General features: G+C 40.3%; 1 protein-coding gene across 23 annotated transcripts in view; it reads left to right on the top strand.

Moving 5' to 3' along the window:
- The window catches only part of GLIS3 (GLIS family zinc finger 3), a 622,522-nt gene that overhangs the window by 237,138 nt on the left and 369,237 nt on the right, over window positions 1–16,147 (top strand). The window lies entirely within an intron of this gene.

Genomic DNA, 16,147 nt, shown 5'->3' with positions numbered 1-16,147 from the left:
TTGTAGATAAAGTAAAATTTCCACATGAAGCATGTTCAGTAAAAGCACGTCTTTATCCCCACCTCTGCCTCACTCGCTCCGGTCTGTCTTAGAGACTGCTGTTCTCCTGTGCACCTGTGCTGGGGTGACCCAGGCACACACATTATGTTCCCTTTCTGTAAAACTAAATGGTCACATGTCACATGCACAGCATTCTGAGCCTTGTCTTTACACACAACAGCCTGCTTTGGAGCTCATCCTCTATCAGTATATATAAAGCCATCTGATGATTTTTTTTTACATCAAGACTGTTAACTATTATTAAAATCTTCTCGTCCTGAACAAAGCATTATGTGGGAGTTGTTAATGTCCACCATGGGTTTGTTTTATTTTTGAGTAGTGTGGACTTTATTAGTGGCTCTCCCGGCAGGTGGATTTTGAACTTCACACTCGAGTCGATAACAGAGTAGAGCTTCTGTGTCTTGTCACCAGTGTTCAAGGAGCCCTTCAGTTCTGTGTTTTCAACAATAGGTGGCACCAGCAATTTCTGTATGTAGATGTGAAGCATAATTATTTTGACCATTTTTTATTTCATATCATTGTGTTCATAGATTATTAAGAACAAAGATGTGTTTACCTGGAGGCCGAGAGGCTTGTGCAAGCAGGCATAGGCACATGGGGGGATTAAGAAGCACTTTGCAGAAAGGTACCTAGGGTACTGTGCTGCACTCCACTCCTTGCCCCTGTTTGTGGCAGGCATCTGCTGAGAGCAGACCTTTTGTTAACACATTTGGTCTCACTAATTATGAATGTGAGTTTGTATATGCAAAATACATCTTCATAGGTGAATTTTTTTTCCAGTTTGTTTTGATGGAAATTTGGCCCTACACACGAGAGTTCATCCTGATGCTGAGGGAGTCGTGTATGCTCACCGTTTCTCCTGTTCCCGTCTGAGTTTTCCGGTCTGTCTCAGGCCCTCCTGTTACCCTGTGTGTCCTGTCAGCCATGCTCAGAATGTCCTATCAACATTTAAAACACAGCACTTAAAAAGTAAATTTCTATCATAATTCCTCAGGGAGCAGTTCCCTCTTTTTTTTTTTTTCTTTTCATTGCTCTCTTAGTCTTTTCTCTACCAATTTTTCATTCAGCCTTTTGTCTCTCTGAAAATGTTCTATATTTTTGTTCCCTGGCAATACAAGGCTTTGGCTACTTAGTGACTGTGTAATCCTCCTGCCCACTCCCCTTCTGTTCTTGTTGAGAATAGGAGGAATAATCCTCCTGGTTTGAGGGTGGAGAATTGTTAGAAGGGTCCTCAATAAGGTTTTTCTAAGTTAAACATGTACTGATCACAACAAGCTCTGTGATCCAGGATGGCTGTGCCACACCTGTTGTGACATCACTTTGTGACCCTTTGCCCATATCCCTGAGGTCCGTGGGCAGCCCTGGAGGAAATGAAGGGAGGCCCCAGGATCCCAAACAACGTGGCTTTCGGTGGGATCAGCATGGACTCTCTGTTTGTTTATTTGTTTTTTTTTTTCTTTTTCCTTCTGAAGAGAATTCAGAACTGCTTAGCCTTCACCTGGATCAGGCTTCAGTTTCATTCCATAGTGACACCTATAGTGTTCTGTCTTCCTAGAAACTTTTGATCTCGAAGAAGTCCCAGATAGGCTTGCTGTGTGACATTAGGTTAAGACTTTATAAATTCCAGAGTTCCTGAATCTTCCTTTGTCTTCTGCAATTCTTAGAGATGCTGGATTTTTCAGATATTATTCAGGTTTTTCAGTGGCTTGTTAAAGTTCTTTTTCAGTCCATAGTGTGATATTCACATGGAAATACCAGAGCACACATTAGAATCACAAATGTTTCTGTGCCCAGAGTTTTGGACTGATCTGCCCCATGTTTTGCCATTGCGTTAGGACAGGGATCATACCAAAGAAGCCGGTACAATCCTCAAGCTGCCTCCTCCACAAATCCTGTTTTAAAATCTTCAGTAGCTCTTCCCGTCTTTCCATTTAAGACTATCATTATGTGGGTCTAACTTACTGCTTTTTTTTCTTTGTAACATAATATGACCCAGAACCATCTTTGGGAGTCCAGCAAACTCAGCCCTGTCTTTTGGGGAGCAGGAAAGATCACCTGCCTCAGAGAGGAATGCCCAAGACAGGGAGGAAGAGAAAAACAGAAGTACTTGGTGAGGTTGCCAGCTGTTGCAGAGCTCACTCTTCCTTCTCCATCTCTCCCCATCAGCAAAGCAAAGGGACAGACTGCTGGGTCGTCCTTCTGCAGACTGCTTCCCGCACCAGGCTTCCTACTTGTGTGGTAGGACTTTTGTTTTTCTTCCAAGAATGCTCTTATTGCTTATTCTCACCAGATTTGTGTGTGTGTGTGTGTGTGTGTGTGTGTGTATCTAAGATTGGCTATGCTCCTCTTAGGGATGAATAATTCTGATTCCCTTTAACATTGGGTGGGTTAATACTCTAGAAATTTACTTCGAACTAATAATAATAGCCACCATGTATTGAGGTCTTGCAATAAGCTGGACACTTTGCACCCATTGTCTTTTTAGTCCTTATCAACAACTCTATGAGATCCATACTGTTACTCCTGCCCCATTTTGTTTTAGAGGAAATCAAGGTTTAGGAAAGCTGAGGAACTTCCCTAAGGTTACACAGATAAGGAGAGGCCAGAAGTTGACTTGGCTCTCTCCTTCACACCTTGCTAACTCCACACTTTGAAGTAATGCTATAAAGTTCTGTTTAAGAAAGAAGCAGGAAGCCATAGAGTTCTCTCTTTGCGTAGCTCTGTCTTACTGTTCACTTGTCCTGAGCCACAGGCTGGTTGTGCTACAGAGTTTGAGCCTCGGCACAATACCCTTTAACCTTCTCTAGAGAAGAGGTATTATTTCTGTTTGAATTTTGTAATTTGTCTCTGTTAGTAATTTTTAAATGTATTCAACAAATATTTAGTCTGTGACTCTATGCAAAGCACTGAGCATGTATTGTTAAAAGCATATACAGGGTCCTATCTCCATAGAACTGTATAAATTAGTTCGGGACAATTCATGCTCTCTGTAAATGAAAAGCAAACAAGTAAGAGACCATCTTACTTTTGCTCCTTCTTACTGTCAAGATGTTGGAAAGCAGAATTAACTTGAGCATCTAATGCATGATCTGTTGAGAAAAGACACATATATGGATACGTTGTCTCATAGGCAGGAATTAGTAATTTAAACCAGTACATGTTTGAAGTTGATTAAAGGAAAATAGTCAGATTCCTGAATAATAATTTAAATGTGCTGGAACATTACCCATTACCCACACATTATATAAATATATTTTAAGATCCCGGCCAATTGTTAAAACGATAGTATTTCAGGTAGGTGGCGCTAAGAGGTATTCATGCAGTCATAGAATGTTGAGTTAAAAAATATGTGACCTTCCTCATTTCCCCCAAAGAAATTAAAACTCAGAGAAATTGCATATGCAGTGTTCCCTTACTTCCCAAATTGATGACTTGTAGGATGAATAGACTCTGGTTTATTCAAGGTCCCAGGAGTTCAAGCTGTCAACATTTCACCCTCTCATACATTAGCAATGTCAATGACTTGGAAATTAATATGATTTGAACTTCATGATTCTTTCCCTTAGATGTGGTTGAAGTAGTGTGAGCTCATCATCAAGAAGCAGTTAGTTAGCTCTTCTCTCCAGCCTGCCTTGTCTAAATCTCATCTACTACTAAACGGCTCCACTAGTTCTAGTGACTCAAGAGGCAGTTTTACTCGATGTGACTGCTTTAGCAGACCACATTAAAGCATTTGTGTTCCCTGCTAGGGTGCAGGAATGAGTTTTCTTAATGCCATCACTGAATTCCAATGGAGGAAATAAATGACTCATGCATTTTCTAATGGTTAGGAAATTTTCCAGAGTCTCGGCTGCCTCGTTTTCATCATGCCCAGGTTCCATTACTGAAGGGTAATTGATGTGATTTTGACTAGCAGGCTGATACTGCTTGGAAAACCAACTAAGTAAAATGTGTGAGTCATATATCCCAGGACAAAATTTCATAGTCAACTATGTAAGAGATAGAATTTTGTAGTTACAGGGAAAAATGCTAGACTTGGAAGAAAAAACCCCTGTGGTCTTGCTTTATTACTCGATTAACTTTGTCCATGTGGGCATGCTGCTTTAAACTCTCTGAGTGTGTCTTCCTTATCTGTAAACATGAAGATCATCCTAATGGCATCCCCTGTATCCACCTCATGTGGTTGTTTAGAAAATCACATGAGCTGAATGTGAAGGCTCACTTGAAAATTGCTGTGAAGATCTATGTAAATGTAAGGGTTTAAAAATGTTGTAGTAATGATAATGAAACTCAAAGTGACAATTGTGATCCAAATCTTGGCATACAATTATGTGCAAGAGAACATTAAATGGATGCTTGGATGCTTTTATGTGTTGGTATAGTGACACTGTTCAGAGTTTGAAAAATGCAAGTCACCGAAGGAACGATTTTGCTGTTCAACAGTGACATCAGTAAATGAAAATAGCTTGAAATACCTCCTTTGTTTCAAAAATTGTTAAAGGTAGCTTTCACAGATAACCAACAGTAGAAAAAGAAGAAAAAAAGTTCAGTGAGGAAATGGGGAGACAGGGAAGTAGGGTGAAACAACGGATTAAGTTAGGACCCAAAATACATCTCATGAGGCTCTGTACTATTTGTTAGAGGTGAGTCAGAGATTTGGATCAGAGTTTTCCTGCAGCCAGTGCGATGAGGGAACTATAACCAGCCATGTGAATCATGGTGCCCATAAGGCGAAAAAGAGAAGCAGGGCTGTTTCTAATAATGAGACACAAGACAGTGATTTTCCCAGAGCCCTCATAAAGAGGACAGTGCGTGATGACCAACATCCTACAAAACATCTTGATGATAAACATTCATACCTTTTTTGAAATTATCATTGTGACTGCCAGATGAGAAATTGACAAGTTCATTGTTTGTTAGCAGGCTTTTCGTTACTTGGTAATAATCATGATCAAATGTATGTTAGGACTAGAAATAATCTCTGAGATCACCTCCTATTGTCTTACAGGCTAAGGAACTGTGACCTGCAGGGGCTGAGTGTCAGCTAGGGGTTATGTGTGCTTTGTATCAGTACCAGGAGCTCCAAGTGAAAATAGTTTGCTCTGAGCCCATTCTGTGTGACTGTGGGAGTTTTCCTTGTCTCAGTATAAATACCACTTGGCACTTTCAGCATGTTTCTAATTGTGAGTTTAGCAGTTTACTGTGGTGGGTTTTTTCTGGCTGTTTGTTGTAGAAATGTAGAAACTATTGGATTTGATGGCTCTCCTATATTGCTTGTTTTGTTTTGTTCCGTTTCCACTGTAGAAGTTACCAAAAAGCCTGACACATTGGATCAGAAATTTATAGAGAACAGGTCCCGATATGTAAAATTTCCAAAATGTGCAGTTTTACTGCCTGGAATGTCCATCCTCATAAAGCCTTCTTAACACTATTGTCCGTAACTAGAAAATATAGAAAGGCATCAATATTTTAAGCAAATTAAAATAAAACCGCAAATCTTAATTTCGGAACATAGATGGAGTTTAAAAATACTGGCTAAAAGCCTAAGGGAATTTAGGTTGGCTTCTTTAGTGAACTTACTTGCTCATGAAATAAGCATGGAAATTCATGGAAAGTTCTAATGTGGGTAGCAGTTGTTCAAGAGGTTCCTGTGGGTGTTTAGAGGCTGATGAAAACAAACTTCTTTCATGAAGGAACCATGAGATCAACTATGGGAATACAGGGAATACTATGGGAATCCCAGATTCTAGAGAAAATAAAGGGGGCTCTCTAAGAGGATCAGTCAGTGGGCTTGAGGATTTGAGAGAAATATGAGGCAGTTCGCTTATGTTCTTGAGGGAGGTGTACTTATGAACTTTTGACCTGGGGATAGTGACTCATGGGCTATAAACCCTGGAAGCAGTGACAGTAAGAAGTCATCTGTCGTGTCTGTCTCTCCTACAAGGTTGAATGACTTTACCAAAGTCACAAAGTATGAGACTAAGGCTTGTGTTTTCTCCAGCTTTGAGATGTGTGGGTAATGCAAGGGTAGAAAGGAAGAAGAGGCAGTGCAGATGTGAAATCTCTTCTCCATCTGTCTTTTTGTTTCCTAATTGGTAAAATTAAAAATTGGGGCCAGATTATCTGAAAGCAACTTCATAAATCTGAAAAGAATTCATCTTGTGGAGTGTAGGTGTGGGAGATGTAAGTACTTTAAAAGTAATCTTTCTCTGTCTTAAAAAAAAAACCCCGGCCTACCTAAAAAGTGTTTCCCCCTAATTTTCTAAGGAACAGCAGTTAAAGGAGTAAAAATCTGAAAGCTCCTGAGATAAACAGAGCGGAGGCACAGTCTATTATTTCCCCTTCTGCATGGTCTAGCCTTGTGAATGAAAATGTTGGCCTGAGAAATGGAATGCTACATCTTTTTCATCTTACTGACAGCAAAATGAATTTGATGTCTTTTATCTCAAACATATGCACTTGCTAAGCCAATGCGTTGAAATACAAAACATATACTGCTTTTTTTTTTTTTAAACTCAAATTGCTAGCACATAGTTAAAGTATAACACATTCCCCCTGGACTTGGTACCGCCCTGACTTGGTTTGGATGATGCCTTTATATATATGTATATATATTTTTAAAGTGCTATTGTTCTTTGACCTTCACATCTTAAAACTTGCCCACTGAGTTAGTAATCTGTGCAAGAGACAGTGACACTGTGACTTGAAACATTTGGCAAGCTTCAGTGCTGTGGGGTTAAGCAAAAATCTTGGCCGGGTCTGTTTATTATTGCTGTAGGTGATGAGTGTTAAGTGGTTCACAAAAGAAAAGGTTGAGTACAGGGGGAAACACTGGGCCCATTCTAAGCAACTCATCTCTGTGTGTCCGTTTTCTAGGTTGTAGGGCTTTCCAGAAGAAGTGAGTCATGAGGAGTCTGATGCAGAGAGAGATTGTTTTTTAGATCAGTGGCTCATGGGAGAAGCTGGGTAGATGGGATAGTATTTAGTGTAGGAGTGGCAATAGGAGAGAGAAGGAGGATGCTTTTGCTACAGGATCTAGAGAAGTTGTGGTCCATCACGGTTTACGTGGCCAGAAAGCTTGGAACTGGTAAAGTGATATTACATACCTCTTCTCACAGGCTCTGGGTGAAGAAAAGGAGAAGAAGGGAGGAGGCCCGAAGGTGGCACTGGCAGCATGAGTTAGAAACATCTGGAGGGTCCTCTGGGCCTGGGATACAGCTCCAATTCTATCCTCCCTAGAGCCAAAGTAGCTTATTCCTCCTTCCCTTTCTGATTCTGTCCACGGGCACCTGATCTGGTCCTGATATTTTCCCCAGAGCCCTATGCAAGATAGAGACTGAACTTCTGAATAAATAGCATAAAGTCCTCTCCAGCTTGCCATGCAGATGAATCGCCTTTGTCCCAAAAGAGGTTTAGCATAGAAGATGCAGATGTGGTGGTCTGAGAGGCTCTGGGTTTTTGTCTGGTTTTGTCAGACTGAAGACAAGCCATAATCCAGCTCTGGTTATCAGTTCCCTTCTCTTTACAGCGGGACATTTGCCTGGATGACTTCCGGTCCCCTTTCAAAAGCTCCTAGATGTGATTCCCAGCCTTGAGACTACTTCTTGCTTAAGGATGGATGATATTGCTTTTTCAGATGGTCTGATTGTTATCACCATGTTTGCCTTGGCTTCCTATTTTCCTTCTTTTTCTCAGTTCATGCAGTGCTTTTCTCAACTGTTTCTGCCCCTTGGTATTTCCATGTTATCTTTGCCCCTTCATCTCATGGTATAGTCACGTGTCAGCTGAAGGCAAGAATTAGATTTTCCATTCTGTGCATTGGTAGTTCTTTGTCTTCAGACATTTTTTTGATATCAAAGGAGAGTTGTGGGAAAAAATCAGGTCAGGGACCTGAATTAAATCTAGGGAAGTTTCAAAGCCTCTTTCTTACCTCACTAATTGATCTTTATATTTCTATTCATCTGAGGAGAACGGGAGAAAAATTTTTTCTAGCTAATTCAAAGGCCCTGTATTATAGCATCTATTTTTACATATGTTTTAGGGTTCCAAGAAAATACCAAATATTTTTTTATTTTTTCCTTGTTAACTATACAGTTTTGGTTAACTTTTAAAATTTTTAAACACTTTGGAACTAATAGGAAAGTTATAAGATTAATGCAAAGAATTCCCGTATGCCCTTGACCCCAGTGCCCCAAATGTTAACATTTTGCTTCATTTTTACTTTATCATTCTTCTTCTTTTCTTCATAAATGTTGAGTTTTGATATATATCTGTATCTTTCTATGTAGGTATGTATTTTTTTTCTGGATCAGTTGAAAGTAATTATAGACATGGACATTATTTAAACATCCTATTCTGCATCAAACTTTTACCCTCTGCTTCTAGTTACATTGATTATTTTGTAAGCCCATTGTTTCTTCTAAATTTATTAATTTAACTCATCAGTAAAAAAAATGTATTTATAGATACAGTATATCATGGATTTTTATTTCTTCCAATATGTTATAATGCATTGCTCGCAATATTTATTTTAATGTCGAAAATGTTCCTAATTTGGCCAGTGGGAGCCCTTTTAAATTGCCTCCTGAGTTCTTCTGAAATGTCCCTATTATTCTTTAAGCAATTTTTAGAATTTCATCTATAATTAGATGTTCCAGTCTCATCTCGTTCTTTCTTGTCCCAGCCCATTGTTTCTTCTATCTTCAATTCCAGTCCAACACCACAGGACTTATTCTAGTTTTATCCCTTAGCATATTTGTATCTCCTTTTTTCCAACAGTGAGAACCCTGCTTCTAGTATCTTTAGTATATTGACTTTTTTTTGCCTTCAATTTCCTGGCTTTGTGGGTCATCTCCTGGACCCTAACCTCTCTATATAACAGTCACATGGGGCAGGTCCCCATCCTTGCCCTGCCTACCATCGGCCTCATGCGCATGCTTACTCTACTGACCAAGGACTCTCCCTTCCCTCAGCTCAGCTGTATGACTTGTGAGTTTTTTTTTTTTTTTTTTTTTAAATAGTGGTGGCAGCCCAGGTGGCTCAGCGGTTTATCACCGCCTTCAGCCGAGGGCCTGATCCTGGAGTCCCTGGATCAAGTCCCATTTCGGGCTCCCTGCTTCTGCCTCTGCCTGTGTCTCTGCCTCTCTCTCTCTCTGTGTGTGTCTCTCATGAATAAATGAATAAAATCTTTAAAAAAAATTAGTGGGGGCACCTGGGTGGCTCAGTCAGTTAAGCATCTCACTCTTGATTTAGGCTCAGGTCATGATCTCAGGATCCCGAGATTGAGCCCTGATCAGGTACTGGCCATCTGCTTAAGATTCTCTTTTCTCATTTTTTTCTCTGCCCTCCTCTGCTGGTATTCTCTCTTTCTCTCTCTCGAAAACAATCAAAAAGATTTAAAAGTCAACATTTTTTTTCATTGAAAGATACTTAGATTAGGAATTTCTTGAATTAAAGTGAAATTCATAAGTGGTATTTTTTCATCTTTCTGTTCAATATGAGCAGGAGAGAAGTAACTGATTTCTAAATATTCAGATGTCATTTTGAGAGTTTTGGATTTGATCTCATTTATTGAGGGGTGGGCTTAGTGAGTTCACAATGCTTTACAATCCTTTGTGTATCTTGAGACACATAGAAAATGGTGATATTTGTACAGCACATAAAGTTAAATAGTTAAATGGATAAGATTCATAGGGAATGCAGTCAACAGACCTGGGGGCTGTGGGTGTTCATGTGCCCCTCATCTTGGTACACCCATCATCTGTGAAGGAAAGGACATATCTTTGAAAGCTCTGGCTTCGAGCATGGCACTCCTAAGCTGCTGTGATACTTATGAGGACCTAATGCTACTGTCTATAGCTTGTATACCTGAGGTTGGCTGGTTGTCTGTCAGATTTGCACTAGTGGTCACAGGAGAGCCATGTGAGAGGAGGTGGACATAGTAGATACAGAAGCTCCAAGCACTTGATCATGTTAGAGGAGGATTCATTAATCACGTCCAGTGGTGGAGGATTGCTGGAAAGAAAAAAAAAAGAAACACAAGATTAAATTAAAAAATGTCTATTCCAAATTCATTCATTCAGCAGTTACTTATTGAGCTCTGCTTATGTGCCAAGCACTAAGTAATAAGGATACAGTGGTGACCCATTTTGCCTCTCGTGGGGCTTATATTTTAAAGGAGGAAGCAGATAATAAATAATAAGGAAGAATTAAAAAAAATAAGGAAGAATTAGTTCAGATAGCTATGAGTTTTATGAAGAAAATAAAGCTATAGAGTGTTTTAAGATGGTGGGGGGGGGCAGGGCATGGGCTGTGTGGGTATGTTTTGATTTTTTTTTTTTAAAGATTAGTTTGGCTGCTAACATGAGGCATGGATTTTAGGGGGCAGGAGTTGGTGTGGGAACCTGGAAGAAAGATGATAATGTCCAATATGTTAGCCATTAGCCATGTGTGGCAGTTTAAATTTAATTCCAAATTAATGACTATATCTGACACGTGCTGCAATGTGGATGAACCTAGGAATTTTTTTCTCACCAAAACAAGCCACACGAAGATAAATAGTGTGTGATCATTTACATGAGGTCCCTAGAGTAGTCATATTTATAGAGATGGAAAGTAGAATGGTGGTTGCCAGGGGCTGGATGAGAGGGGATTGTTGTTTGGCAGGTAGAGTTTTAGTTTTGTGAGATTAAGATTAAGGTTGACATACAAAGATGTGAATGTATTTAACCGTTCTCACTTGTACACCTACGAATGATTTAAATGAAAATTTCAGAAGTGTATTTTAATACAATTAAAAAAAGTTTTAAAAAAAGAGCTAGCCAACATTTTCTATGTGAGAACATGAGACATAAGTTTGTGGGGTAAGAGAAGGATGAGAAGAGAAAAAGGCATGAAAAGAGTAGCAAGAGGGTGTGAGGCCAGGGTTGAAAGAGGGTGAGAGAGATCTAACCCAGCCTGTTCCAAGGAAATAGCATATGGGAAGGCAATTAAAAACATGTATTTCTACTCCCCTCCTCCAGTAAATGAACATAGAACTAATTGTTTTCCTCAGTTGCACTGGCCCCACTTCTGGTGCTCCATAGAAACCTGTGGCTGGTGTCTACCATGTTGGAACCATTCGAGCATCACAGAAAGTTCTGTTGGACAGCTCTGGTGTAGACCATGTAGTTGCTATGGCAGTGGGGAGAAGTGGATGTATTGGGGTTGGATTTGGGAAATATCACCAATAGGACTTGTCTGATAAGATATGGTGGTAGAAGGGAAGTGACGAATTAAGGATGATGTGCAGCTTTTTTGCTTGAGCAGCTGGGGTAGACTATAGACCAGATTGGCTTGAAGAGAACAGAGTCCAGCACACAGATCGAGAGAGTTCTGCTTTAGGCATATTGTACCATCTTTTCTAGTGCAGAATCTAAATAAATCTTAATGGAGGTAGAGGGAGAAGAAAAGTCCATTTTGATGAGCTTTTCAGTCTCATAAAAGATGCTAAATAAGTGCCATATGTTTGTAAGTCCTCATCTTGCTTTAATTTTAAAAAGGCCATTATTGTCTGTTGGTTGTTTTATTAAATACTATTTCATGCTGCTGCAAAATTTAATTCCACAGAAATCCCTTTGTTTATTTTAATTTTGTTTGAATTGTGATTTGAAATGCCAACTGAAAGTGACCAGAAAATGGGGAGTTTGTTCTTGATTATTTGCTGAAGAGTTACTTATTAAGGGACCATCCGTATAGGACCCTAGCCCAGGCTCGTGACAGGTAAATTAAACTATAGTAGCCTTACTGTTTCTGGAGCTTAACACTTTAAAATCTATAAACAAGGCCTGTTGTCCAAAGGAGGAACCTCTGGGAGATTAGGGTTCTGAAGGTGGCCTCCTTTAGAACCACGTGGCATTTCTTAATCTCTTTCTAGAAGGGTGATACATTCAGATACCAGGAGAGTCCAAACTGTGCACTATATGTGGGTATGGACACTGCAGATTTTCATTCTTAGGAATCTCTGCCAGTGTTGCCACTTTGTGGGAGGGAGTCATTTGCCTGCCCACATTTAGGGAGAGGGGCCCTTTACTGATGGTTGTCGAGCAGGGGGAAGGCTGATCAAAGTTTTTTTTGTGTGTTTGTTTTGTTTTAAATGCTGCAGTGGTTTTATGGCTGATGGCCTATGGTGTCCGGGCCAAGTGACTGAGTCACATCCACAGTCCTTGGACTTCCTTGCATATATTCTTCTGAAGGCCAAAACGCTTCTTTGGCTGCTGGGTTTTGGGTTGACCACTTTTGTGCTCATGAACCAGTCACCCTGATGCCTGGTTTCACATTTCCAGACCCTGTTTAATTGTTCCATGGCAGTGGGGTGTATCACAAAGGGACTGACAAAATCAAACTGGAGTTAACTTTTTTTTTTTTTTTAAGATTTTATTTATTTATTCAGAGAGAGAGAGAGAGAGAGAGAGGCAGAGACACAGGCGGAGGGAGAAGCAGGCTCCATGCAGAGAGCCTGACTTGGGACTCGATCCCCGGTCTCCAGGATCACGCCCTGGGCTGCAGGCGGCGCTAAACTGCTGCGCCACCGGGGCTGCTCCTGGAGTTAACTTTGGAAGTGTTCCTCTTTCCTTTGTTCACTTCACTTACACATTTCCCAGTGCCAGAGCTCCTGGCAGCAGCAACCCCCTTAGCGTGGCTCTGTTCCTCTTAGAATGCTCACTCTTTAATGGATTGAAGTCTCCATTCTCATGCTGTTGGGCAAATCAGATTGATTGCAATTTGCAATTCAGGAGAGGAGGAGTTGTGATTTTTAATAGAATGCATGTGACATTCCTTGTCTGCTTCATCTTTCTGTTGTGACAGCCCCCTCCCCCACATCCTGTTCATCAGATAAAGAATGAATATTTACAGATCCATAGCTGTCTTAAGGATAAACTTAACAGGCAAAGGTGAGGCATTCTGAAACCTGAGTCCTAGGCCACATTAGCCTTTGGGTGGGCTGTAAATCACAGAGGCATTGAGAGAGGACCCTAACTGGAGAGCCAGGTGTGCATCATGGTGAGCTCACATGTGACCGCTCAACACTGGCTCTCCTCTGCCTTCCTTCAGAACCCGGTGGGGTTCTCCAGGTCCAACAAGTTTGCCAATTCAATCCACATTCTCTCCCTACATGGAATTAATTTGGAACCGAGAAAGAAAAATTGCCCTGGCATCTGTCTATTCAAATAGAAAGGAAAGTCAAAGACTTAAAAAAAATTTTTCTTTAAGCATATGTAATAAATTTATATGGACATGATTTTCTCAAACATTAGGAAGGCTGCAGCTAGACCATCCCTGCAAAGAACATGGAGTCCAGCATCAAGATGAGAGTTCTCTTTGAATTTAGAATGCGTTAGAACCAGATTTTTGATTTTCACTTTCTCCTATATCTATTGCTATACTACAGAACCATTTTAAGAAAAGGATTTTAAAAACGATGAAGTTTGCCTTTCTTTTAAAGGCAAGCAAATACCAACCAAGTATGTGGAACTATTGAAGAAAACGAACATTGAAAGCTGGAACATGACTCTGTAGTAACACAGTGTCACGAAGAAACTTTGAAGTGATTCAATTATGCAGACATGTTTTCAGAGTGTAGAGCTTCAGTAGGTATTGGAAAGGGAAGCTGATGACGGGAGTATTCACTGCATTGAAACTGAATCATAGAAAGATGATTCCATGGCATAGACCCAGGTGATGGCATTATACTGAAGCTCCAGGGTTTTTGACGCTTGGAAGATGAAAGTGGAGCCTGGGAAAATCCAGGAATCTTCTCAGTAGAGTGGCAATGAGGCCAAACAGATTTTTTCCTCACCATAAGTGATAAGCCATGTGTCATCCTCCATAAAGGCTTGCTGTTGTAATTAACAAGAGAAGTGAACTCCTTACCCACCTGAAAGTGAGTGTATCTTTACCATCTGCACACATGTTTATATGTGCACACACACACACACATATATGCATGCACTATGCATATCTTTTACCTGCTCCTCACAGGCAAACATGTGATCAGTGACTGTGCATGCAGTTAAGACTGGTTCTGCTTGGAGACTTTCAGAGGTGAGGTGGGAGAGTTTGCTCACAGATTTATTTGCTTGTGTATTAGTCTTCTCCTCCAAGGAGGAGGCTGGGGCCGAGCTGACTGAAGTTTTGCCTCTATGTTCATGAGGCTAAGTTTTCAATCTCTGCTCTCTGTTCTTGAATATTGGCTCATCTATTCACCAGTCAGCTACTGCTGCTATGAGGGCAGAGTTCCCATTTTTATCCTAATGACCATTTATACAAGGCTTTTCAACTACAGAATGCTGTCCTGCCCAGTTTCCCTTAACTTTCATGATGAGGAGAGGTGGGCAAGTGTTTTTAAAGTCCAGATAATCTTACTGGGGAATCTCCTCTTGGGTAGGTGACTAGTATGCATTATGTGCCGCTAACCAGCCTTACGATTTTTTTCCAGCCTACAAAATGCACTTTATATTCTGACATGTTTCCCAGTAACATGATTTGTATCTCAAAGGTGTTAGGTGCTGCGGTAGTGAAGGAAGATTTCATTTTATGCACAATATGGAATTACGAAATAACCTTGGTCTTAGGAGAGAAAACAGCATCCTTGAAGACTTTATGACCAGGGATAAAGAGCTTTTAGGAAGGAGCTTACTTTCTTTCACCAAAAGAAAGAAAATGGTGTGATACGCTTTGCCCACATTGCCTTTTAATTTTAATTTTTAATTAATTATGTAATTAATTAAAACTGTGTGATTTCTCCTCTTCTTCCCCTTGTGGGAGGTTTCTTTCCTGAAGCTAAGCATAGCCCCCTCACTTGGGGAGATGCTCAGTAGATGTGGGGTAGATTGAATTGCAAAACAGAAGTACATGCTACAGATGGAGATTTTGATTGGCCACTGGTTCTGACACATGTTGTGACACTAAGTAATTCAGAAGATGTTTTTCTCCACAAGTTTGCAGAAATTCCCTGCCTTCTGGGGCTAACCATTTGACACATTAATAGCTTTGAAACAGAATATGGGTCAATTTTGCCACTGCCTCCTTTCCACAAAAATGCATACTTGAAAGCTTTTATGACAAGATGATCAGAGAGTAGAATTTATTTCTGAGCAATTATCTTACTTTCTGCTAAAGTTTGTTCCATTAACTTTCATCATGAGTTTTGTTTGATATGTGCTCATGCAGCAGAGGCTCTGCCGAATACTCTGTGAGATAGTGCCATTAAAACCGACACACTCCTGGCATCATCCTCTATCCCCTTCCCTTGGCTTTTTTTAAAAAATAGAACCCGTCTCTCCGAAGTTGTTTATTTTGCTTACATGTTTATTTTTGCCTTTCCCATCGAAGTAGAAGTACCACGAAAGCAGAGGATTTGATGTGTGACCTTCCCATCTAGCACAGTACCAAGCACCTTGCAGATGCTTAATAAGTGTGGTTGTTGAATGAGTGAGTTGAATGAATGAATAGAATAATTGGTGTTCTGAGCCTGTGAATATTATTCGTTCTTTCACAAATGTTTATCAAGCTCCTGTTATCTTCCCAGTGTTTCTCTATATGCCAGTTTCAGCAGGGAACAATACACAGTGCCTGTGTTTGCAGATTACAATGCCTAGTGCTGTGCTGTCCAATATGGTAGACACATGTGGTTGTGTAAATCTAAATCTAAATAAAATAGAAACTTTAGCTTCTTAGTCCTATTACCACATTTCATGTAGCTAGCAGGCACATATTGGACAGTACAGATACATAATATCTCTGTTTATCATAGAAAATTCTGTTGGGTAGCATGCGCTTAGTGACAAAACAGATCAGTGTATGGGCACTTGTGCTGCAGAAATGTATAATATATGCTATGTAGGGAATAAGCACATGTTTCAAAGGGAACATGTAGAAGAGGCTTGTAACCTAGGATGTGGCTGGGTTGTCAGGGATGGCTTTCTGGAGGAAGGGTCTCTAAACAAGCCATGTGAAATGAACAAGGAAGAGGCAGGCTAAGGGGGCAAAGCAGAACAAATGTCTGAATCAAAGGAAACAACTAGAAGAAAAGGGGCTAGAATAAATG

The sequence above is a fragment of the Vulpes lagopus genome, chromosome 2, assembly GCF_018345385.1.
Source record: "Vulpes lagopus strain Blue_001 chromosome 2, ASM1834538v1, whole genome shotgun sequence".
Classification (NCBI taxonomy): domain Eukaryota; kingdom Metazoa; phylum Chordata; class Mammalia; order Carnivora; family Canidae; genus Vulpes; species Vulpes lagopus.
The sequence above is the reverse complement of the archived record's forward strand: the minus strand, read 5'-3'. Positions and strand labels throughout refer to the sequence as shown.